The sequence below is a fragment of the Chiloscyllium punctatum genome, chromosome 2 (genome assembly GCF_047496795.1).
Source record: "Chiloscyllium punctatum isolate Juve2018m chromosome 2, sChiPun1.3, whole genome shotgun sequence".
NCBI lineage: Eukaryota > Metazoa > Chordata > Chondrichthyes > Orectolobiformes > Hemiscylliidae > Chiloscyllium > Chiloscyllium punctatum.
In genome coordinates this window covers 77,030,374-77,055,194 of record NC_092740.1, presented here as the reverse complement: position 1 = coordinate 77,055,194, position 24,821 = coordinate 77,030,374, and the positions used below count along the sequence as shown (strand labels likewise).

At 39.7% G+C, this 24,821-nt stretch overlaps 1 long non-coding RNA gene across 1 annotated transcript in view; it reads left to right on the top strand.

Moving 5' to 3' along the window:
* Positions 1–24,821, top strand: part of LOC140493306 (uncharacterized) — a 165,521-nt gene that overhangs the window by 85,821 nt on the left and 54,879 nt on the right. The window lies entirely within an intron of this gene.

Here is a 24,821-nt window from a genome sequence, read left to right as displayed (position 1 = left end):
CTGAGGAGGAAGGAAGAGGTGAAAACAGTGGAAGAAAGGAGGAGACATCCCAGGTCCTCTGTAAATGGACATGCTGTGAAAGGGCAAATTGAGACATTCTGCCTCTCCACCCAAAATGGAGCCAACATTCACCATTGTTGCACCTACTTCACATTTCCCATCGCAATGTCACCTTGTTCAAAATCAAAATCCATCACCCTGAATCCTTTTAAAGAGAGTTATCCAATGATAGAACCAGTTATAAAGTATACAACCTTTCTCATTCCTAGTGTCTGACTTGCCTTTTCTAATATTCCTATAAGGTGCTACTCTCACAGGTACACCATGTCTTTAGGAAGAATTTTCCTATGTTTCAGTAAGGAAGACTGCAGATGGCTGATGATTCATGATGTGCCGACCTTGACTCTGTGTTATCCTCTAAAGTTCATAGAGTACTAGTATCTGAGCTGGAGGCTGTGACTGTATCATCAGGTATCTGTACTTCAGTTTTGTGGGGTTTTTACTGTCCTTCCTCTTGCCTTGACCAACACCATTCAGGCAGCTGGTCCTAGGGATTTTTAAAGACTGGTTTAAGGAAAGGATTGGGATTGCTTTCTCCTCCACCAATGTAAAACAACCTGCAGTTTCACTTGATGCTCCATGACAAGGTGTGGGTGAGCAGGAAATTGTGAAGGGTATGAGGAAACCAGTTACCTTTATTCTGGACAGCTTCACTGTGTGAGATATGGAAAGACTGGATTGCTTCTGAATCCACAGTCTGGACTCCTATCTCCTCAAGGGAAATCAGGGGATGGAATTGTAAAGCATTCCCTTCTCACTTTCTATGTCTCCCTGGTGCAGCCACATCTGGAGTATTGTGTGCAGTTTTGGTCTCCATACTATAGGAAGGATGTGGAGGCACTGGAATGGGTGCAGAAGAGGTTTACCAGGATGTTGTCTGGTATGGTAGGAAGATCGTATGAGGAAAGGCTGAGGCACTTGGGGCTGTTTTCATTGGAGAAAAGAAGGTATTAGGGGTGACTTGATAGAGGTGTACAAGATGATTAGGGGTTTAGATAGGGTTGACCATGAGAACCTTTTTCCACGTATGGAGTCAGCTATTACGAGGGGGCATAGCTTTAAATTAAGGGGTGGTAGGTATAGGACAGATGTTAGGGGTAGATTCGTGAGTTCATGGAATGCCCTGCCAGTAGCAGTGGTGGACTCTTCCTCTTCATGGGCATTTAAACGGGCATTGGATAGGCATATGGAGGATAGTGGGCTAGTGTAGGTTAGGTGGGCTTGGATCGGCGCAACATCGAGGGCCAAAGGGCCTGTACTGCGCTGTATTTTTCTATGTTCTATGTTCTATGGTGACATGACCTACTTCATGACAGAAGACAGTGAGTTAGTGTTGTGTGAACTGTGCCATTAATAACTAAAAAGGTGTGTGGAGGCAGGAAGAGGTTGGTGTTGCTCTGGTGATTTTAGAACAACCATTTTCGAATTGTGGGTACAGTTGTTACAGACTTTATTCAAGCATATGCTGGCGATATGCTTGGCAAAAAGAAATTCAGTCAGCAGGACAATTTATAATTACAATGGATGGAATTATAATGGACCTGAATGATGTAGACCAAGGAAAGGAATGTTGTAGAATTGGGCAAGAATTCTAGCATGAGCCATCTCACTCGGAACATCTCACTCTACCTTTTATGTTTTTCATACTCGTTGGAAGAAGATTCTCCCATGAAATGGCAGGTTGTCATTTAACTGCAAACAATTGCCTGTTGAAAGCCCAACACCCTCATTAATATTCAGCATACCACCTTACGAAATGTGAAAAATAAACTCAAGCTGAGGAAAACTCAACAAGGAAGTCAGAGTCAACACCCTCCAGATTCAGTTCACTGCTTGCTTTCAATGATCTCCATGTTGGAAGCTGCACACTTCAAGGTCACTGGCCTAAAACACTCTAAATTCATGGACATTGATAGATGCCAATGGACCAGCATTTAAGAATCCTCATGGCACATCTCAGATCCACTCACAGGATGCTTCTGCTCTTCAATGCTACAGACTGGCAATAATCAATCTCGAATTTTTGTTTTTAGAAAAGCTAGGCAAATGGCAACCATGTGTCCACTGTCATATTTCATTAACGTCCTTTGTCCTTTAGGAGGTGGAAATCTGCCATCCTTGCCCAGTTTGGCCAACATGTGAACCCAGAGCACAGCAAGGCTTTGAAACCAACTGCTCTCTGAAGTCACTCAGATCAAGGCGGATTTGGGGATGGAGAGTCAATGCAATCCCAGCCAGCAACACCAACATCCCTTGAAATGAATAAAAGAGACAGAAAGTTTTCACCATTTGAAGGCTTTTCTGTACCTAATGAATCTGTACATAATCTATACATATCTGTACATTATGTACATATCTGTGCATAATTTCCCACGTGAATAAGTAGAGGATGTGTTAGGCATTAGGGAAAGAATAGGATTTTAAGATGGAATGGTGCTAAAGATGGGTAATGTGCTAGCTTTGATTTTGAATAGCAATACATTTACAAATGTGCACTTGTATTCAAAATGAAGCATCAGCTATGTCAACTAAGACAAGGGCATTTTCTTTAGTTCCCCTTCTACCACATGCACAATGAAGGATAGCTCCAACTGTCATGTCTGGTCTTTAAATCCAAGTGGGTCCCAGTCGCCACAAGTTCTTCTGCTCTGGCAAGAGGGAAGCTAGGATGAATGGGGTGCAATTGGGGCATACCTAATGAGGCAAGGTTCAGAGAGTAGCTTCAGAAACCTTGTTGGAACCGATGGAGAGAAATCCTCTCAGAAATTTGCCAAAATTGACACTTAGCCAAATGCTGGTAAATTTGAGCCTAGAACCAGAGTACAAAAGTAAGTCAGGTATGGTAAACTATGAGAAATTTTGAAACATTAGTTCAGCCTCAATTGGAATATTTTGTTCAGTTTTGTGCACTGTGGAGGATGTGAAGGCTTCAATCAAATTGTAAAAAAAAGAGTTAAATCTCGTTCTGAGGTTAGACTTATGTGGATAGATCAGAGAAGCTGGGTGGTTCTCCTCAGAGAAGGGAAGTTTGAGACGATGGCTTATTGGCTCTGTACAGTCCACTTATACCCTGGGACTGCTGACAAAACAAAACAGAGCTGCCATCCACTTCTTTGAGATACCACCTAATTCAGTTCAAGTGAGGAACCGCAATACCATTTCCAACCACTTGGAGCATTACATGGTTAGAGGAATTCTGCGGTCAGCAGGAATGCATTCTCTGCTGAAACTTTGGGTAGCTTTGGCAAATCCCACCATGCAAACCATCCTGCACTGACTGACATCATGAATTCAGAAACCTTTTGGATTGTGGAACGATATGCCAAAGCTTAACCACAATGTGTGAACTTCAAAATGCTGTAGATGTAAATACTTACTTGAAAATTAAATAGGAGATAAAACATGACAAAGCAATGGAAATAAAAAAAATGTTTTATTAATCTGAATACTCTACTTTCTCCTCTCTGACATTGCAGCACCTATAGTGGATTGTCTTCCTGAAACCTCTCTTTTAAACTGATTCTGAGAATTGGAACACCAAGACCAATTGACTCCTCCTCTGTTTCTACTTAAATTTCCACCTTATTTTCAATAGTTTATATCATGGGCCCCTGACCAATAAGAAACAGGTCATATGAGCATGTCTCTGTGTAGATCTTGCAGCAGGTCACGCCCCCATCTCCAAACTATATCAACTTATCTTGAATTAATGGAGACAGCTTAAATCATTGCTGCTTCACAGAGGCCAGCTTTCACAAATGTGGTAAGTTAGCGACAGTGAATGTAACATAATCTTCTTTCAGTTGTGTGTGATGAAACACAATGTACAAGTGTTCCTGAGTCAGGGCAGGAGACAAGGGTAGTGGGTGAGGATATTCAAGGGATGTGGGTTTCACTGACTGGATCAGCATTTATTGTCCATCACTAGTTACTCTTGAGAAAGTGGTGAGTTCTCTTCTTGGAGCACTGCAGTTCATTTACTGCAGATAGATCCACAGCGCTGTTAGAGATGAAATTCTAGGAATTTTACCCTGTTTGTTCAGTGAAGGAACAGCAATAAATTTCCAAGTCAGGATGGTCAGCATGGTGAGTGGCTTGAAGTAGAACTTCCATGTGATGTTGTTCTTCTCCTTCTCGATGTTGGTGGTCATGGGCTTGGAAGGTGCTGTCTAAGGCGCTTTGTTGACTTTCATCATAGATGCTGCATGCTACTGTTGCTTGTTTAGATTAGATTACCGTGTGGAAACAGGCCCTTCGGCCCAACAAGTCCACACCGACCCGCCACCCACCCATACCCCTACATTTACCCCTTACCTCACACTATGGGCAATTTAGCATGGCCAATTCACCTGACCTGCACATCTTTGTACTGTGGGAGGAAACCGGAGCACCCGGAGGAAACCCATGCAGACACGGGGAGAACATGCAAACTCCACACAGTCAGTCGCCTGAGGCGGGAATTGAACCCGGGTCTCTGGCGCTGTGAGGCAGCAGTGCTAACCACTGTGCCACCGTGACGCCCACAAATGGAAGAAGTGAATGTTGTGGATGTGGTGCCAATCAAGTGGACAGTTTTGTCCTGGAATGTGTCAAGTTTGAGTGTTGTTAGAGCCGCACTCATCCAGACATGTGTGGAGTATGCCATCACACTCCTGACTGGAGCCTTGTAGATAAACTTTGAGGAGTCAAGATGAAAGCTATTTATTGTAGAATTCCTAACCTCTCACCTGCTGTTGGAGACACATTACTCATATTGCTAGTACAGTTCAGTTTTGGTCAATGGTAACGACCAGGATGTTAATAGTGTGGACTAAGATGGATTAGCCACTTCGTATTTCTAGTTGAGGATTGCTGTGAATGCTTCCGCCTCATCTTTTGCACTGATGTGCTCAGCTTCTCACCATTGGCAATGGGGATATTTGTGGAGCCTCTTCCATCAGTGAATTGTTTAATTGTCCATCACTATTGGGGACTGGATGTGGCAGGAGAGCAAAGCTTAGGTCTAATCCATTGGTTCTGAAATCTTTTAACCCAGTCTTCTACTTGCTGTTTATTCTACTTGGCATGCAAATAATCCTGCTTTGTAGCTTCACCAGGCTGATACCTTGGTATTAGGTAAATCTGCTGCTGCGGCTGGCACACTTTGAACCTGGACTGATCCCCTGGCTTGATGGTAATGGTAGATTGGGGATATGCTGGCCAATAGGTTGCAGATTGTGTTCAAGTACAATTCTAGTGTTGTTGATGGCCCACATTATCTCATGGATGCCCAATCGTGAGTTGCTTGATTTACTTGAAGTCTATCCCATTTAGTGTGCCATATTTCATAACGAAGTGTAAGGACCCATCATTGAAACTTGGCTCCACAAGGACTGTGTAGCAGTCAGTCCTCCCAAGACTGCCATGGAAGGATGCACCTATTGCAGAGTGATTGGTGAAAATGAAGCCAAGTACACTTTTCCTTCTTTTTGGTTTCCTCACCACCTGCTGCAGGCCTAATCTAGCAATTATAGCCCTTTCGACTCAAAGAGTTAAAAGTGATGGTGGTGCTGAACCTCTCTTGGTGATGGACACTGAAGTCCGCCATCCAGGGTATATTCTGTATTCTTGAGAATTCTTCTTCCTCATGTTTGACCTTGTGCAGTCTAGATCTGATGCTGAAGACTTCGAGAGCAATTCCATCCTGACTGTATACCACTGCACCCTGACGTCTGCCAGATCTATCCTACCAGTGGTACAGGGCAGAGATAGCAATGGTGTTGTCTGGGACACAGTCATACTCATAAAATAATATCTTACAGAAAATATCAGACTTTTCTGAACCAGTCTGAGACACAGTTCTTTGAAATTGAGCACTAACCCCCAGACATTAGTCAGGATGACTTTTCAAGATTGACAGAACTGATTCTCTCATTGCCATTTCTGGTGCTTAGCACAATGTTATTAGTGCAATGATACAAACGAATGGGTTGCTTAGCCATTTCAGAGGGCAGTTTAAAGTTAACCTCATTCCTGTCGTCTGTAGTCATAAATTGGCCAAACCACTCAAAAACAGCAGTTTTCCTTCCCTAAAGGACATTAATGAACTAAATGAGTCTTACCAACAATTGTACACCCTAGAGCTTTACATTATTCTCTGGATTACTACCCCAAGGATATACTGCTACATAATTACCTCTCCAAGTTTGTGACATCAAAATTCAGTCCTAAGATTGTCAATGACATCAAGAGAATGCTTTAATCGATCCATTTCTTTAAATTGATTTCCTATTCTGTTTAAATTCACTTTACATCCAATTTTTCCCCTCCACCATTCATGTCTTTCATCCATTTAAATAAATGTCTGCACCTAAGATTATTATAGACAACTGACTGGAATTTGCACTTTGGATTTGCTTAATTCTGAAACAGAATGTGGAGGAGCCACTTTTGGACTGGGGTGGACAAGGTCAGAAGTCAGATGGCACCTGGTTAAAGTCCAACAGATTTATTTGAAATCACAAGCTTTTGGAGCTTCACCTGGCAAAGGGGCAATGCTCCAAAAGCTTGTGCTTTCAAATAAACCTTTTGGACCAAAACCTGGTTTCCTCTGACTTTTAACATTCTGAAACATGAACAACACATTTACAACATTGATCCACATAGTGACCAAAGAAATGTGAACCCTACAGTAAATATTTGAGTTTGGCTATGCTTTCAAGTAATAGCTCAATGTGAAACTGTTCATTTTACTTAGAAGGTATGAGGTAAGTGTTGGATAATTTAGTGGGATAGATCACATTTAGGGAATGCTGTCTGAACAAATTCAGATTCTAGTCAGATTCTAACATGTGGCTAGAGATCCAATCAACAAGATCAACTGCTAGGTGGTGAATTGCTGAGTTATTCAGTAGAAGAAAAGAATTATGAATTCCAGAAATATTTGTGAGTGTGACATCCATTTAACTGAATATTATTAGCAATAATAGTATTATTTCTTAAAAATGGTTCTATGCTATTGCTTTTGGTGTAACACAAGATGCAGCTATCCTGTAAATCTGGATAGATGTTAAAGTTGAATAGTCCCCTAAGATTAGAATGACAGAAAAAAACTTGTGAAGAACATTGTTAAAGTTTCAATTCAGTGAAGAAATGTGGATTTGGATCAAAACTGACAAAGCCTCAGGTTGTTTAGTTGTGTAGATGTTGGGACAAAAAGAATCCACAAATCAGAAACCATTGACTCTCTTTGTTCAGGAGCACTTGGTTGTTTTCTCCATGATATTATTGTCGCTGAACATCCTTTGTAGTAGTTATTCGCAACATTGCTTTTAAAAATGGTGTATGAAAATATTGAGATTCTCACGTGGTAAAGAAAACATTATTTGAAGATGAGGATTTACAATGAACTATTCTGTTAATTGTCAGCCTTAGGTCAAACTGCAGATTTTATAGAACACAAACTTCAGTGTTTGTGGAGATGAGGTCTATTCATTAAAATATCAATCATTTATAATTGATGAATTACAGAATTGTTACAATGCAGAAGGAGGCCATTTGGCCCATTGTGGCTGCACTGGCTCCATTATCACCTTCATCCCCTCCCCACTCACCCATTGTACTCTACGCTACTTTCTCCACACCCCCACCCTCCTCTAGCTTACCCCTCCATGCTTCAGGCTCACTGCCTTTATTCCTGATGAAGGGCTTTTGCCCGAAACATCGATTTCGAAGCTCCTTGCATGCTGCCTGAACTGCTGTGCTCTTCCAGCACCACTAATCCAGATACTACCTAAATGGAGTCAAGTTAGGTAAAGGGGCAGTACAAAGAGACCTGGGTGTTCTTGTACACCAGTCAATCGAGGCAAGCATGCAGGTACAGCAGGTAGTGAAGAAAGCTAATAGCATGCTGGCCTTCATAACAAAAGGGATTGTGTATAGAAGCAAAGAGGTTCTTCTGCAGCTGTAGAGGGCCCTGGTGAGACCGCACCTGGAATATTGTGTGCAGTTCTGGTCTCCAAATTTGAGGAAAGACATTCTGGCTATTGAGGGAGTGCAGCGTAGGTTCACGAGGTCAATTCCTGGAATGGCAAGACTACCTTATGTTGAAAGATTGGAGTGACTGGGCTTGTATCCCCTCGAGTTTAGAAGACTGAGAGGGGATCTGATTGAGACGTATAAGATTATTAAAAGGATTAGACACTCTGGAGGTAGGAAACATGTTTCCGCTGATGGGTGAGTTCCGAACCAGAGGACACAGCTTAAAAGTAAGGGGTAAGCCATTTAGGACAGAGATGAGGAGAAACTTCTTCACCCAGAGAGTGGTGGGTGTGTGGAATGCTCTACCCCAAAAGCCAGTGGAGGCCTGATCACTGGATTCGTTTAAGAAAGAATTGGATAGAGCTCTCAAGGATAGTGGAATCAAGGGTTATAGAGATAAGGCAGGAACAGGATACTGACTGAGGATGATCAACCACAATCATAATGAATGGTGGTGCAGGCTCGAAGGGCAGGATGGCCTACGCCTGCACCTATTGTCTATTAATAGAGAGATGCAATGGCATAAATTTAAGAGGATATTTCAGAATGCATAGAATAAATTTGTTCCAACAAATTAGAAAAATTCCAAGGGAAAGACCCACCACTGTCAATAACTAGAAAAGAATAGAATAGAATCCCTATAGTGTAGAAGCAGGCCATTCATCCATTGCATCCACACTGACTCTCCAAATAGCATCCCACCCATACTCAGCCACCCCTACCCTATCCTTATAACTCTATTTCTCATGGCTAACACCTCCTAGCCTGTACATCCCTAGAGACTATGGACAATTTAGCATGACCAATCCGCCTAACCTACACATCTTTAGACTATGGGAGGAAGCCAGAGCATCTGATAGAAATCCATGCAGACATGGGCAAAATGTGTAAACTCCAGATAGACAGTCACCTGGAAGTGGAATCAAACCCAGGTCCCTGTGCTAACCACGGAGCCAAACGCGCTACATCCTGTTAAAAGTTAAAGATAGTATCAAAAAGCAAAACATTTAATTATTCAAAGATTGGTGACCTATCAGAATATTTGACAAAATACAAACCAGCAAAGAATTGACTGAAAATTAATAAGGAGGAGAAAATTGGAGTACAAAAGAAAGCTAGCCAGAAATTTGAAAATCAGATAGTAAGATTTTCTGTAAATATTTTAAAAGAAAGGAGTTAACATTGAGAGTGTTCATCCTATAGAAAATACATTAAGGGAATTAAAAATTGAAAATAAAAGATGGCAGATGAATTGAACAGTTATTTTGCACTCTCCATGCAGAATACTTGTAACATCCCAGAAGTAGCTATAAATCAGAAAATTGAAGGGAGGGAAGCAGTTAGGAAAATTGCAATCACCATATAAATGGGAACAAGTAAATTGCTGCAGCTGAGGGCTGGCAAATGCTCAGAATCTCATGAAGAGCATACCTAAGGCCTTAAAAGAATTGGTTAGTGAGATTGTTAATGCAGGACGTTAATTTCCAAAATATCTTCTTTTCAGAGAAAGTTCCAATAGATTGAACAGTGGCAAATTTAACTCTGGCATTCAAGAAAGCAGGAAGATAGAAATCAGGAAATTACAGGCCAGTTAGCTTAACATCTGTCGTGGGAAAGACGTTCAAGACTATTATTATATAAGTTATATCAGGACACTTAGATAAGTTAAAATTAATCAGACAGATATGGTTTTTTGAAATGGGACTGGAGTTATTTGGGGAAGCAATGTGCTGTGAATGAAGTGGAACCAATGCATGTATTGTACTTTTATTTCCAGAAGGCATTTAATAAAGTGCCACATCAAAGGTGATTTCAGAAAGCAAACGCTCATTGTGTAAGTGGCTGCATTTTGGCTTGGATAAATGATTGGCTGATTAACAGAAAACAGACAGTAGACAAACAAAATAGCCTTTTTCAGTTTAGCAGGTTTGAACAAAAGGTGTGTTTCAAGTAGGAGTGTTGGGACCTCAATTTTTGATAATTTATGCAAATGACTTGGATGAAGGGACTGCAAATATGGTTGTCAAATTTGTAGAAGATACAGACAGTGGAAAATAAACTGTAAAATTGCTAGGAGGCTATAGAAAATAAGCTGCACAGTTCTTAAGGGTCTGCAGTTACATGGTTTGATTGCAGAGGCTGTGAATATTCTTAATGAAGAAACAAGATCTAATAAAGGAGTTGTTAGATGTCTCCAAAATCACAAGGTGTCTGAACAAACAGACAAGCAGCATCAGGAATCTAAGGTAACTAATTGGAGATGATTGGAAAAAGAAACAATGGCAACATGAGGCAAACATCAGAGTTGATGGAGGCAGGTTCAATCATAAATTTCAAAGGGGAAGTGGCTCATTATTTAATAAGGAACATTTGCAGGTTTATTGAAAAAGGTGTTGCTGTGCAAGGAGGTGAATTGCTTTTGCCCAAGAGTTGACACAGGAAAGATAAGTGGAATAGCCTTCTGTGCTTTAACTAGGCTCCAATTCAATGGTCCAAAGAAATTTTGGCTCAGAAAAGCAATACAAAACAAATATCTTGAGGGTCTCTTCAGCTCCAACACCACTTAAGCTTGTGGATTCCTTTCTCTTTTCATGTTCCAAATAAGTGTCTCAAGAAAACCATCCCAAGTCCCTACACTGTAGGACGCGGTTTTATTTTTAAATGGACACAGGCAGTAACTCCTTCTGACACAGCTATTGCCAAAGAATCTTTCTTCAGTTTGCTTTTTTATATTTTGTTCAAATCAACAACACTATAGCTGGTGATATTCTATTATGTTTTATTATTCATATCATTAGAATGATAGAGAAAGAAAGAGAAATAGAGAAGTGAAACTGAAAAGAGAAGAAAAAGAGTGGAACAGCCATCAGACTCTTATCTCATAAGTCATTGGATTTACTCAAGGATAGGAGGTTCTTCTGTTCTTTTCATCCCTATTTATGTCTTTGGGATAAACCACAGGCACTTGCCCAAAATACTACCAGGGTAGTGTAGGTCCAACCTGCCCCTTCCTCCCTGGGATAAATAGGTTCTGTAGCACCTTAAACAATGACTAAGCCTACAATGAACTCAGCTGTTTACAAGATATACTCTAACAACTACCAAATCCTCTTCAACAGCACCTCTCAAGCTTATGACTTCTGATATTAAGAAGGACAAGGGTGGCAGGCACATGGAAATACCACCACCTCTATTGAATAAGGGTTTTAGGACCTTGAGCAACATTGTGAGGATATTACGGAGCTGCTCCTCACCGGACATAAAAGCACACTGTGGGTGGAGTCAAGAAGAAAAAAAACATGGTGATCCATATCATTCACAGCACATTGCTTCCCCAAGAGGTTTAGCCTTGAGAATATTTGAGATACATGCAGAGAAGCAAATGGAATAGGCTGACCATTAATAAGTGACAGAGATTATGGAAAAGATTTTCTCGAATGCAGGAAGATCAGAGACTGGTAAATCTCTGAATGTACTGTAGTCTTCAGTCTGGAGCTGCTCAGTCTCAGTCTGAAGACATTTCTTGACCTTGTTTACTTCTTGATCAGTCTGTATTGAACTCAAACTCGAGGACCTGTTCACAAAAACACACAACAAAGGAGGGAGCAGTCTAGAAAATTGTGACAGTAAAGATCAGAAAATCAGTAAGATTAAGAAACAGAAATTAAGTCATTTAGAAAAGAGAGCTTTAAACTAAATTGCTTTTTCAAACAATTATCTGTACAACTTGAAGACCAGGGGCAACCAAAAGAGCCAAGGAGCTGAACAATTAATGTGCAGAAAGCATCTCTGAATTTCTCATATTTGAGAAAGAGTTAAAGTCTTCCAACACATATTTAGCAATTACTGAACTGTTTACTTAATGGCAATGGTATCAACAAGGAGAAATAGTGAAGAAAGTATAAAAAACATAAAATTTCCTATCAATTCATCCTGTAGAGTGCTCACATCATTACCATCTATGCTGTTAACCAATGACTATCCCAAAACAAAACAAAAGTATGACTCTCAAGCTCACATTCAAGTTGTCACAAATTCTCATGCATTCTTAAAAAAAATGCCAGAACAACCACACTGTAGGGAATCTAATCTAATCTAAATACCTTGGCTATTATGGAATAGTATTAATGGAATCTTTCTCAAGAGGTTCGATAGGAGTTACAAAATAGCTGGGCTTTGCTCATCCAATATGTGAGTTTATTATTTGGATCAGTGTTTTATAATCACAGCGACACAAGATCTATTGTTATTTTCAAAGAGGGCTGTGAATTATTACAGTGAACTCCTGCAGTTAATGGATGGTGTTGTTCTGAAGTTCATTCTTTAAGTAAGTGGTTGAGTCTATATGTACCATTCACTCTGGACAAAATAACCATCCCAAGACTTTAAAGCTTGAGTTTGTGTCTGCTATCCTATCATTAATTGGAGTTGGTGCTCCAGCCCCTCCAAACACTGTCATCACTCTTACGTTGGTGCTTACTCTGCTGTTTCAGCTTTACTCAGTTCCTGATTCCTCTCTTTCACTGTCCATTCCCACCTCTGTTATTACCCAAGTGCATATTGTCTCATCACAGGATCTCTTAGACACATTCCATTTATTGCTAATCTGTTTGAATAATGGAAAACCTGAAAGAGGGTTGCTATACTCCATTAATAACTGTCCAGGTTTGAACTTCTCACAATAAGATTAGGGTCAGAAGTGCGGAGAATAAGATACCTAGATGTAAATAGCAACAGACTCATTTAATAAACTGTAAACATGACGGATTAGTTAATAAATGAATTGCTTTTGATACTTTAAAAGAACTACGAACAGTATGTATGCAGTGTTCTTTAGTTTTCCCTCTCCAGTGTTTAATTGTTGAAGTGTTGTGGAGTGTGAATAGTGCAGCTCATTGATTGTTACCGAAAATTGAAGATGAAAGGACACATATCAATTCCCTTCATAATTGTGTAAGATAGAAGTAGAGAGGATGTTTCCACAGGCAGGTGAAATTAGGACAAGAGGGCATAGCCTCAAGATTAGAGGGAGCAGATTAAGGACAGAACGGAAAAGAAACTTCTTCACCCAGAGGCTGTTAATCTATGGAATTACTTGTTCAGGGAAGTAGTTGGCGCTACTTCAGTAAATGTTTTTAAAGCTAAGGTAGATTTTTTTAAAAAAATAAAGCAATTAACAGATATGGTGAGAGCGTGGGTAAGTGGCACTGAGTCCATGAAAATATTAGTCATGATCTTATTGAGTGGTGGACCAGGCTCGAAGGGCCGGATGGCCTACTCCTGCTCCTCGTTCTTATCAGACACAATATCTTTTTACTAACTAGGATAACCCAGCATGCTATCCCAAGTTTCCTATAGGTAGTGAGGAAGGTGTTTGGTAAGCTTACCTTTATTGGTCAGTGCACTGAGAATAGGAATTAACATGTCATGTTATAGCTGTACAGGACATTGGTTTGGCCACTTTTGGAACACCGCATTCAATTCTGGTCTCTCTGCTATGGGAAAGATGTTGTTAAACTTGAAACAATGCTGAAAAGACTTACAAGGATGTTGTCTGGATTGGAGGGTTTGAGCTATAGAGAGAGTCTGAATAGGTTGGGGCTATTTTGTCTGATGCATTGGAAGAGTGACCTGATAGAGGTTTACAAAATAATGAGGACCGTGGATAGGGTAAATAGCTAAAATCTTTTTCCCAGAGAAGGGGAGTCCAAGACAAGAGGACATAGGTTTAAGGTGAAAGGGAAAGGTTTTAAAAGGACTGGAGGGGTAACCATTTCATGCAGAAAGTGATGCGTGTATGGAACAAGTTGCCAGAGGAAGTGGTGAAGATGGATACAATTACAACATTCAAAAGGCATCTGGATGAGTATATGGGAAGGGTTTAGAGGGATATGGACCAAGTGCTGGAAACTGGGACTAGATTAAGTTAGAATATCTGGTTGGCATGAACGAGTTGGACTGAAGGATCTATTTCAGTGCTGTACATCTCTATGATCATGACTCTTAGTTATGGTTAGGGTAGTTACAAATTCAGTTGTTTGAGTGAGAAATGCAGGTTTTATTTGGCAAATATGAAGCTTTGTCAATTTTAATTCCTAAGAAACTGCAAACTAAAGATAAAGAAAAAGAATCAAATCTCATTATGTGCTGTTGAACTCAGCGAGAAAGTACCTCAGATGCAGTAGTACACAAAATTAGCTTAAACAACACCATGGCAAGCAGTTTTACAGTCACATAAGAATCATTCAATCTTATTGATTGACACCATTTTAGGAAAGTTTCTACCCACATTTCTTTTAGAAGTCCTTCAGCTGTTTTGGAAAGGGAATCTCTTCATTTGTCTCTGTGAAGCCAACATATTGGTAAAAGGAAAAACTGAATTTTACTGAAAAAGACAGAGAAAATTGAATTGAAAACAACATTTACAGGAGTAAAAGTGTTAGCAACTTTCAGTTTTAGTACTATAGAAACAATCTTTCCAACAAACATTCAACAACAAGTTTGATTATGCAACAAAAACACAACAACAAAATAAGTTGAATGCAAGATCAAAATATTATTATTGATTTTTCAGATCATAAACAAACGACTTCAAGGGGCTATCAATAATCAACTAATGCAACTACATTCACCTGTACTGATCTATCCATTAGAAAAATTCCATGTATCTAATCTATTTGATAGATCAGCAAATTGGTAAATGTGTAAAGCACAATTTCTAAGATTTCAAACATATGTAACATTGAACACCAAATTAAAAGCAGGACAGGTAAACACATTTTCTACAATATGAGAAGAATAGCTGATTACGTGTTACATAGAAAACAGATCAATGAGAAACAAATTATGTTTGACAACCTTCTGACGGTTTTTGATCAATATTTTCACAAGATCAAATAGGCAAGATCCCACTTGAACTGCGAACTCCCAGGAGTGTCTGTAAATAGTTTCATCAATGATCTTTTTGTACTTCCTGAACCATTCAATTATGGAAGATTGCAGCAAGAACTCATTTTTCACAGACTCTTTGTTGGTCTTGCTGATAAATTAGTTGCTGAACTTTTAAGATCAAGAGAGGATCTCACTCTAGAATGATCAGTACACGTAGCAAAATTGATAAGAAACTTTAGCAAATTTGGCTAAATGTCAATTTCAAGGAGTTTTATGGAATATTTCATTTTGTAGTTGGTTATCTCATGCAATTCTCCACTATGCCCCTTATCTTGTAAGCACCGTGCCTTTGATGTGTCATGGTCATACTATCTTATGCTCACCAGCAGCAGATGTGCTTGTTAATGTTGGCACCTTCCATTATTTGTGCCACTGGCACCAGGTTTAGAGCCTCATTGTGCACCATGATAACATTATCAACCAGGAATAACCCTTCAGGGTAAGGCACAGTGTGAGGGAAATGAGAAAGAGAAACAGCCGAAGGTACATAGATGACATGGATGACACTTCATGTGACATATCACATTCATAAATCTATTCTACATCAGGATCTTTTTGATCAACTCTCATTTTAACTGCAGCAACAAAAATGAAGCTACAGAAGCTCAGTGCTATACTTTGTTACTACCCTATCTGAAAGAGCACTACTCTTTTCAAATTGCCCAGTGTAAGATAATATCTTGTTATTTTTGAATGTGGTAATACCACATGTTGTAAACCCTCCAAACAATTGTTAATGTTCGCTTTTATTAAACAACAGAAAAAAAATTATGGAAGAACAAACAAAATGAAAAGGTTACATTGTCTTCTGGGATTAAACAGGAGTAGCCCTGTCTCAACTAAGAACTACGCCCTAGACTTTAAGTCATAGGAACACCTCTTCAGTCTGTAGATCTGTGCAGTCAATCAAGAGCAGTCTCTGATATCAGCCTGGGAGGTTTGGCACTGCTAGTCTGCTATGATCACCAGGATCCAGGCATTTTTAATTCTGTAGTCTAGGAATTGGGCTATAGAGAGTCCTATGGTTCTAATCAACTAGTCCAGAGAGTGGCAGTAAGTCAGTCAGGGGTCTAGTGACTCATCATTTGGGGATGACTGTCTAAGTGGGTCAATGAGTAGGCCACAGTCAGTCTTGGGGTAGTGGGGGAAGGTCTCTCTACTAAAGGGTAAGAGGAAGTTATGAGGGGCCCAGGGACCATTGCCTTGGGAGGAATGCTGGGGGCCTCAATTTGTGGGGATTGGACACTACAGGCTTGGATTCAGAGAAAATGATAATTGTGAAGCTCAATATATAAGTGGAGGAAGACAATGTGAGGGAAAGAGGTACTGTATTAGGGATGGTCTTCAACAGTAAGCAACACCACAGTTTGATGAGGAAACACAAACTACTCTATTTGGTGTGAGGCTAGAAGAGAGAGATAAAGAGTTACATAGATGGGGACAGTGGGAATTGGGAAAGCTCCAAGTCACTGGGGTTCATAGAAAGGACTACCAAGAAGGGAATATGTACATTTGGGAGTTTACCAAGAGTAAGAGGCTGAGCCTGACACTCAGTGTGAAGAGCAACCGCTGTTTCCTTCCAACAGTCAATAACTAACAAGTAGATGGGATAAGTGTTTGGTTCTGTGAGGGACCAGCTCCACCTTTGAGTGATGTGAGGCTTTTCAAAGGACAATAGTTATCTATTCAAGCCTGAATATTGCCCAGGTGCGCCTTATAGAGACATAAACTGCTTCAGTGTCGAACATTCACAATTGGCACTGAACATTGAGCAATTATCAGTGAACATCCACTTCTGAGCTTATAATGGAGGGAAGGTAATTGATAAAGAAGTTGAAGATGTTTGGGCCTAAGACACTATCCTGAGGAACTCCTGCAGAGATGTCGTTGAACTGAGATTACTGACTTCCAACAACTACAACCATCTTCTTATGTGCCAGGTATGACTCCAATAAGCATAAAATTCCATCTCCCCCACCCCACAATTTCCAACAATTCCAATTTTCTTAACAATCCTTGATGCCATTTTCAATCAAATGTCACCATGGGCTGTCACTCTCGCTCTCATTTTGGAATTTAGTTCCTTTGATCATATTCAGGTGAAGGCTATAATGAGGGCAGGAGGAAGTGCCTCTGGTAGAACCCTAATTATGCGTCCATGAATGAGTTATTGCTGAGCAAGTGTTACTTGATAGCACTGTTGGTGACCTATTCTATCACTTTGCTGGCTATCAAGAGTAGATTAATGGGGGATATTTGACAGGGTTTAGTTTGTTCTACTTATTGTGGATAAGGCATTTCTGGAGAATTTTCCACATTGCCAGGTAGAACCAGTCATGTAACTGTACTGGAAAAGCTTAGCTAGGCACACATTCTGAAGCATGATTTTTCAATATTATCAGGGGTCATCACCTTTGCAGAATGTTTAGAATAATTTCAAGGTAGTCTCTCAGAACGAAGCAAAAACAGACTATGCTAGTCCTGGTGCTATGCAACAAGATAGGATTGATTAATGATGTCATCAGGAAAAGGCCCTGTGGCAGCATCCATAATATGATTAAATTTTATGTTCTGTTTGAGGAAGAGTTAAATGGCTTCAAAATTATTTTCAAAATTTAAACAAAGGCAATTATGACTGCATAGAAATGGAGTTAGTTAAAGTGAATTGGCAAATCAGGTTAAAATGAAAAGTCAAGAGAGATGACATTTAGTGAGATATTTCAGAATACTATTCAGAGAATAGATATACAATAAACATTTAATTATCCAGTGCCTATGGGACTGGGAGTGTACGGATTGATTGAATATTCAGGATATTCAAGAGGACTCCACAATCAATGTAAAACACGTGAAGTATTAGAAATGTAATGTAGGGGTTGTACACATCACTGTTATACTTCATTTATAGAATAAATCAATCAGTTAAATAATAATGCAACTTTGCCCCTAATAAAACAATCAGCAGAGGATATGTCTAAGAATTAAGGACTGTGCAGTTAATACAGAGATGAGAACAAATTTCTTCTCTCAGATGGTTGTGTGTCTTTGGAACGCCTTGCCACAGAAAGCTGTGGGGGATTCACAGGAAAGTAAAAGTGAAGACTGTCAGATCAGCCATTATCCTACTGAACAGCAGAGTAAATCTGAGCGGTGAATGGCCCTCACTCCTGTTCCTATTAAATGTTTTCATCCAGAGATGGATAAGCCTGTAGCATTCACTGCCACAGAGAGTGGTTAAAGCCAAAACATTGAATGTATTCAAAAAATAATTAAATATAAAAGGATGAAGGGGTAATGGGGAGAAAGTAGGAACAGGACACTGGACTGGATGATCAGGCATGATCATATTGAATAGTGGAGGAGCCTTAAAAGGCTGAATGGCTCACTCCTATTTTTTATATTTTCATGTTTTCCTAGATCCTGATAGACTTCATCCTAGGTTTGAAAAGAAGTTGCTAGTGAGATAGATATCGCACTGGTTTTACTGTTTCAAAACTCCCTAGATTCAAACTAGATTGGAGGATAGCAAATGTAACTCCTTTGTTCAAAAAGGAAGTGAAACAGAAAACAAGAAATGGTAGCTAAAAATGTGTTGCTGGAAAAGCGCAGCAGGTCAGGCAGCATCAAAGGATGTCCGCAACGTCGATTCTCCTGCTCCTTGGATGCTGCCTGACCTGCTGCGCTTTTCGAGCAACACATTTTTAGCTCTGATCTCCAGCATCTGCAGTCCTCACTTTCTCCAACAAATGATAGGCCACTAAACTCAGCATCTTTCATGGGAAATATGTTAAAAGTTATGAATGAGATTATAGCGGTGCACTTAGATAAGTTCAAGATAAACAGACTGACTGAGCATGATTTTGTGCAAGGAAAATCTTGTTTGACTTGACTGGAGTTCTTTGAGGAGGCAGTACTTTTTAAAAAAATTAATTCACAGGATGTGGGCACCACTGACCATGCTAGCATTTACTCCTCAACCCTAATTGCCCAGAAACCAGTTAAGAGTCAACTACATTTTGTTGGTGGTCTGAAGCTATATGTAGGCCAGGCTAGGTAAGAATGGTGGTTTCCTTTCTTTAAAGGACATGAGTGAACCAGATGGGTTTTCTAGGGGTAGCATATTTTCAGTTGATTGGCTGGCTAATAGAAAGCAAAGAGTTAGCATAACTGGGTCTTTTTTTCAGGTTAGCAAGAGTAATTTTCAACTAGAATTGTTGCTGGGATCTGTCTACAATTATGGTTGCTCAACTTGCTGATGACACAAAAGATAGATAGAAGTAAAATAAAGGGGAGACCTTTACGAATGGAGAAAAGGAGAAACTTCTTCAGCCAGAGGATGGTGAATCAATTGAATTCACTGCCACAGAAGACTGTGGAGGCTAGCATTAAGTATATTTAAGACTGAAATAGATAGGTTCTTGATTGTTATGGGGAGCAGGGAGAAAGCGGGAGAATGGGGTTGAGAAACTTATCAGCCATAATTGAATGGTAGAGCAGACTCAGTGGGCTGAATGGCCTAATTTCTGCTCTTGTGCTGAAGATAATATGGTAGAAAGGCAATATATAAAAATGGAAGGCACTGGTGAAACTCAACAGTCCTGGCAGCATCTGGGAAGAGAGAAAACAGTTAACATGACTCTTCTTCCAGAACTTTCTATCTTAATAATCAGGTTTCCAGCATCCACAGAATTGTGCTTAGGTAGAAAATGTAAGTTGTGAAGAAGACAAAAAGATATGGATATGTTATGTAAGTGTGTAAAGATATGGCAAATGGAATACAGTGTAGAAAAATGTGATAAAGTGTAGTTTGGAAGGAAGTGATTTTTAAAAAGCATTTTATCTAAATGCTGTGAGATTGAAAAGCTCAAATTCTGAGGGATCTCTTGCATGAAGCTTGGTATGCAGCTGAAGCAAGTGTGATGACATGATGATTTTAAGAGGTGATTTTGGCCTTGATCTTTTGAAGAGAGGTTTTAAGGGGAAGGATTAAAGCTGTCTTTCAATAAAATAAACAGCTTGGGAGGCCTTAGCGTTTTTTTAAAATTTGGAACAGTAGAAGCAGCCTGAATGGGTGGGGTAAGCTCCCACAGAACCAGGATTTTTAGTTTTAGTTTTCAGTAGTAATTGTTGCTGGTTCTTGAAACTGAATGGTAGCTGCAGTACATCTGTCTGTTACTCTATCTCTCAGAATTTTATCTTTAAGTTTCTTCCTGGACTGGAGAATTGCCTGTGAGACAGACAGTCTATTTTGATGAACTTGCCTTTGACAAGCAAGTGTTATGATATTGAAAGAGTTACTGTTTAGTAATAACATAATCTATTATTCTGTCAAGTTTTCCAAGAGTTGTTATTCCAATTTCTTCTTTATTTTGTTGTACTTTAACTGTGGTGTATGAATAAAGTGAGTTTTGCTTCAAATCTGGCTGTTTGACCAGTTGAATTGCATCAGGAAAACACTCAGCTTTAAAATAAGAAAAGCTTGGGCCTAGACTATCTTTTGAATATATTGTTGGGGATGGGGATGGAGTTGATCTGGTCCAAAACACAAGTAATTAGGAAATCTAATAAAATGTTGACAGCACACATAATGACAGCCACACTTCACCAGCTACTATCCAACACAAAAGACTCCATCCCCACAACATGCAGAAATGAATGGGATATACAAAATACCACACAGCAATGGAGAAAAACATTACATCGGACGAATAGGCAGGAAACTCACCACCAGGATACATGAGCATCAGTTTTCAACAAAACAGCTGTCCCTCATATCAATACACACTGACAATGAAGGACCCCGATTCAAATGGGACAATGTTACGATACTGGGACAGGCAAAACACAGACAAGCTCGGGAATTCCTGGAGGACTGATATTTATCCATTTGTTCCACAAACAAACATGAAGAAACAAACACCATCGACAGACCATCACAGCACAAAACCGGAAATAGAACCACCTGCCTTGACAGACTGTATTGTATAAATTCTGGGCAGATCACAACAACAGCGCTCCATCCAAGGCTACACAGCACTGAAGATGTCACCCAGAAGAGGGACAGAATGTTGCAGAGATACCTTAGTGAGCTGACTTAAAACTTCAATGTTGTCATCTACCATGAGTGGAACTGAATATAAAAATAGGGACATTACTCTTCAGTTATACATGATACTAGTAGGACTTCATCTGGAGTAGTAGACACCATATATAAGGAAGCATGTAAATGCATTGGAAGCTGTTCAGAGAAAAGATGGAATCAGTGGGTTGTCTTCTGAGGAAACATTAGATACACTAGGCTTGTATCTGCTGGAGGTTAGAATTGGGGAGGGGGGGGCGCAACATAAAAGACCCAAAGGAGTCTTGACAGGGCAGATGTGGAGAGGACAATTCCTCTTACAGGAAGGTCTAGAACTGGGGTCACTATCTGAAAACCAGGGGGTTACCCACTTAAGGCAAAGATTGGGCCATTTTCTTTGATCTCAGAGAATAGAGTCATTAGAACTCTTTTCCTGAAATGGTGGTGATCTTTGAATTTAATTCAGACAGCAATAGATAGATTCTTGTTAAGCAAGTGTGTGAAAGGTTATCGGGGTCTATGGAAATACAGTCTTTAGGTTGCAATCTGGTCAGCCATGGGTATTTTTGAATGGCAGAGCAGGTTTGAGGAGCTGAATAACTGCCTCCTGCACCACATTTGTACATTCAAATGATCATATTCGGTGCCTTTAGCTGTTTCTTGATATTACGTGAAGAGAATTGAAGTGAACTGAAGACTGGCATCTGTGATGCTGAGGACTTACAGTAATGGCTAAGTGAATCATCGACTTGAGGATTGGTTTTATTAAGGATGAAGACTGAAAAGAGAATTTTAGGTAATCTATTTTTGTGGATTGTATTTAAATGAGTTGAGTACCTAAGAATTGCTTTAGGAAAAGAAATATCTAATCAGGTTATTTCAAGGACACCATCAAGATTTAGTGAGCAGTTAGGGGTATTGTGGCACAGTGATAGTATCTTTAACAAGCCGGCAGAAAATTCAAGTTTAAGTCCAACCTGCCCCAGAGGTCTATTATATTGAAATAGGTTGCTTAAAAACAATTTAGTGAGGAATTAGGCGAAATTGTATCCTGACAGAGAAAATGATTTTTTAAACAGTGAATAAAAAAAAATGTACATTGTAGTTACTTGAGACAATGAGGGTATTAGAAGTGTATTTTTTTCTTAACATTTAAAAAGAATCACAACAGGAGACATCTTCAAATAATTGATATAATACCTAGGCTTTTAGACTCGTTTTTAGACTTTAACAACTGTCAAAAAAAGTTCTGAATGCATTGAAAAAAATCAAGAATTATTTTTGGCTTCATAAATGCTCTATTTATGGATTAGGTGTCATTCATTTAGAAGATGGACCAGCACCCATTTTTATGCTGGTAAATTACTATAATTATTGTGCTGGAAGAAGTGTCTTCTGGTTTTGCCAAAGCGGTAAATTAACACTTTTCACAACCTCATGACATCCCTAACTGCATTGCCATTTATAAATACCAATCTCCAATGCAATGTCGAAAATGTAGCAGACAGTTTGCACGTAGCAAGCTCCCACAATGGTAAAGCAATAATGAACAGAAAATCTGACCTATATTACAGAGTCAGATATTTCTGCAAGTACATCCCCAGACAGGTTGACGAGGAAGGTTAGATTTTCATTCTGGAATGGTGTTGCTTGTCAAGAGTCAGATGAGGGGACCCCAGAACGAGAGGGGAGGATAATGAGTGCAGGGGTGGACTGAGCAAAAGGTTTATCTCCCTGCACTGAAGTTTAAAAGCTTCACAACTCGTATCCACTCACATTCTCAATGTAGCATTTGTACTACCTTATATCCTCTACCAACAGACATAACTCTTGTCATGAAAGATGTGAGATTCATGCATCATTTTTACAATATGGATAATAAAATGATATAATTCATGGTTTATCTTTATAGATTTTTAAAAAAGAAAACTAGGTCAAAATATCCTTCCAGATCAGTTATCTAATTCAGTACATGTTGGAGAGCAATGAACCCCTGGTGAGTTTAATCGAAAATTATTTCTACTATTCTGGTTTAAAACCAGCAGTGTAAACATTAAAGGCCATTAGCTTGCCTAACATTTGGAATAAAGGATAGGATGTTGGAAAACAGTGATTGAAAGGCTTTTGGCTTCTGGCAGTCTTGAGGAAACTTGGCTGGGGTCAGAAGCAAATATAGTTTCTCTGGAAGAAAAGTGACAGGTCAGTATAGTTACCTCAGTGTAATAGTTTAGCTTGTGAAACTGTGAAATCAAATATGTTTGTTAGAAATCTGCAAGTTTTTAGAAGCTGAGAAAGTCTAGGGTCTCAGTGTTATGAGCATTTACTCTAATTTCACAGGAAAACTCTGGGAGGAATCAATTAAGTTGAACTAAAACATTTACTATGGAGTGCCTTGCATTGGAGTCTGTATAACAGATAATAGTGGGAAACTGTTATTCTGTGTTTTATGCCCCTTCCACTGTATTCAAATTCTGGTGTGTCTAATGTAATTTTCATCCTTCGTATAATAAACCTTTCCTCTGTTGTTAAAGAAATGGATTTTCAAGAAGGTTTTGAATGTTGCCTAGGCATAGAAGATATAACCGTGGATTATAACCGTCTTTGAATAAGGCTGAACTTAGAGAGTTGACAGTTAAAGGTATAAATAAAAGTAGAATTTTGTAAGAAGGAGATGATGTAAGTGATTATCCTCTCCTATCTGGTACATAACTTTCTACAAATGTGTTCTTGAACCATATGCAAAGAGATATCATATCTCTCTGAAAGATTATCCTGGCTAACCCAATCAAACAACAAAGTTCAGACCTGTTTAATTTGCACATATTAAATAAGGCTTTTTTTTTGGCTAAGTCTCAGTTGTATCAAGGTTTTGGAGGGATTTTCCCCTCAAGGCTGAGTATATCTTCCCAACATGCCTCAATAGTTACCTACCCTTCCCTGTGGCATCCACAATATCCAGTTGCAGCTCCATCCTACCATGTGCCACTCCCAGAACAAATCACCATTCATTGGACATCCTAGAATTCACCAGCATCCGTTGCATCCATCCCATCTTTAAAAGCCCATTGTGCATCCAGACAAGTACTGTCAGTTCACAGCTACCTTGCATGGTTTCTGAGATATGCCCCACACAAGACTGACAAGGAATTTGGCATCTTGCTGTGCAGGTAGGAGCCTGAAGGTCCTGCTGAAGATACAGTGCAGAGGCAGGAATTCTTTTTCCCTCAGGACCAGTACTGGAGTCCATGATAATAGTCCATGCCAGCCTGGTCCAAAGTTGGCACTTGGTCAGTGCAATCTCAGTCCATCAGATGGAGTGCCCAGCACTATAGGAAGAATGTCATTGTCCTGCTGTATTCTGCTAGTGTAAGTGCCACCATCATGTCTCCAGTACCTCACACTCACTATAATAACCACCTCCTATCATGCTCTATCACTCTCACTACTGTATGTAACATATTGCCTCATTCACTGGCACTGTTCCAAACCCTGACACCGTTAATCCTGCACACCATCTGGACTGCGCTCATTCAGGACAGCTCCCCATCCATACCACCCATTTTCACCTCTCCTAATACCTGCCGGTTTCTCACTCCAGGAGGACAAAACTCCCCAATAGGGCAGGATGAGTCATGACAGGTGGTAAAATGCCCAACATTCAGCTGCTCAAACTTTAAGTGGACAGCCTCCTGACTCTGATTATCCCAAGCGG